Here is a 2,334-nt window from a genome sequence, read left to right on the forward strand (position 1 = left end):
GAAGAGAGAGAGGGGGGATGAGAGAGAGTGTATGTGTGCGTGTGTGTGCGCGTGGTGTGTGTGTGCGTTGTGTGTGTGTGGGGGGGGGGGGGAGGGTAGATGTGCAGTACTGTACTGTGCCGTGCTGTCATGTGCTATACTGTGCTGAAGTGCACCGCATTGTGGTGTATTGTATTCTGTTGTTCTGGACTACACTTACTGTCCTGTATTGCATTGTACAATACTGTTATCTGCTATACTTTGCTACACTGTACTGTATTGTATGTACTGCGCTGTATTGTACAGTACTGTTCTGTGCTGTACTGTGCTACACTGTACTGTATTGTATGTACTGTAGTATGCATTGTACTATACTGCACTGCACTGTACTACAATGTGCTGCACTGTACTGTTATTGTATGTACTGCAGTATACTACATTGTACTGCGCTGCACTGTACTACACTGTATTGTATGTACAGTGTAGTATATTACACTGTACGGCACTGTACTGTATTACACTGTACTGTACTGTATTGTATGTACTGTAGTATACTACACTGTACTACACTGTCCTGTGCTGTGCATTATAGTGTACTGTATTTATTGTTCTGTATTGTGCTGGGAAATGTATGTGTATTGCATTGCATTATACTGTATTGTGTTTAATAAACTGTATGTTGTTGGTTTTATTGTTTCATATCGTATTGAATGGTTATGGTATCGTGGTGTGTTGAGCTGCATTCTGTGTATTATGTGTACGTTGTGTTGTGTTATATTGTACTGTATTATATCATATAAAATGATGTGTTGTATTGTGCTGTGATGAGTTGTGCATGCAGTGAGTGAATTGCATAGCATTACACTGTCCTCTGTTGTGGCGTAGTGTGTTACACTGTCTTATATTACGTTGCGCTAAATTGCGTTGCGTTGCGTCGCGTTGTACTCGTCTCTTTTGCCGTTCGTATGGAAAGAGTTAAACCGAGGTCCCGTGTGCAGCACGCGCTTGGCGCACTGAAAAAGAACCCATGGCAACGAGAGTGTTGTCCTGACAGTTTTTTATTTTTTTATTTTTTTTTTTTTTTACAAGAAATCCACTATGATAGATACTCAAATATATGCATGCACTCAAGGCCTGACTAAGCGTGTCAGTTGGGTTATGCTGCTGGTCAGGCATCTGCCTAGCAGATGCGGTGTAGCGTATATGGATTTGCCTGAACGCAGTGACGCCTCCTTGAGAAACTGAAAGTGATCGTGTGTTGCTCTGCCCTCGGCCTATACTGTTCAATATAATCAAAGTCAAGGCTGTGGCAAGGCCACAATAAACTCAGAATATTACGTTGTTGTTTGCTTCTCAACTGACTGTGTATGTGTCTCCAGCTTAGCACGTGGCAGTCGTCACCTGGGAGATACACAGCTTGTCGAAGAAATCTTTTCCCACAACAGGCCACAAGTTCTGGTACATACTTCAAGGAGTTTGAATTTCCGTTAACTCACTCAGTACGGCCAGTCCTCTCTTCTCCTCTACACAGACCCCTCGGATGTCCAGTGGGTGTCTCAATGACCCAACCTTTAGCTTCCGTCGTCAGAACTGTGGTATTCTTTGTCAACATTCATCTCTTCAGTATAAGAGCCTTCCGCTTGCAATATTTTGATGATGGTAATTGGGGTGAAACGCTGTTAACGTCGTCTCTTTCGCCGTTCGTATGGAGAGAGTTAACCTCAACCAACAGAATTAATCATTATTTTGATTAAAAGATTTCCATGGCAATTACACAACATGAAAAAGATATCAGAAAATGGTGGATATACTGTGAGATCAGTCAGTATGTTGTACGTATGCATGTCTTGAGGAAAACATTTTCTGTGAGATCAGTCAGTATGTTGTACATATGCATGTCTTGAGGAAAACATTTTCTGTGAGATCAGTCAGTATGTTGTACATATGCATGTCTTGAGGAAAACATTTTCTGTGAGATCAGTCAGTATGTTGTACGTATGCATGTCTTGAGGAAAACATTTTCTTTGTTCCTGCAAGTGAGATTTGCTGTCATAGTTTCGTTACAAATCACGTTTTATCTCCTGATTATATTTTGGTTCTTCTCTAATTGTGGTGTGTGTGTGTGTGTGTGTGTGTGTGTGTGTGTGTGTGTGTGTGTGTGTGTGTGTGTGTGTGTGTGTGTGTGCGTGCGTGTGTGTGTGTGTGTGTGTGTGTGTTCCCGTGCCCAAAAGAATAAAGTGTTTGTGTGCACAAACCCAAATTTGAATCACACAAAGCTCATCACGGTAACTAACTCAGAAATAGGAGTGAGAACACACACACACACACACACACACACACACACACATCAGTCAC

This window comes from Babylonia areolata, chromosome 35 (genome assembly GCF_041734735.1).
Source record: "Babylonia areolata isolate BAREFJ2019XMU chromosome 35, ASM4173473v1, whole genome shotgun sequence".
Lineage (NCBI taxonomy): Eukaryota > Metazoa > Mollusca > Gastropoda > Neogastropoda > Buccinidae > Babylonia > Babylonia areolata.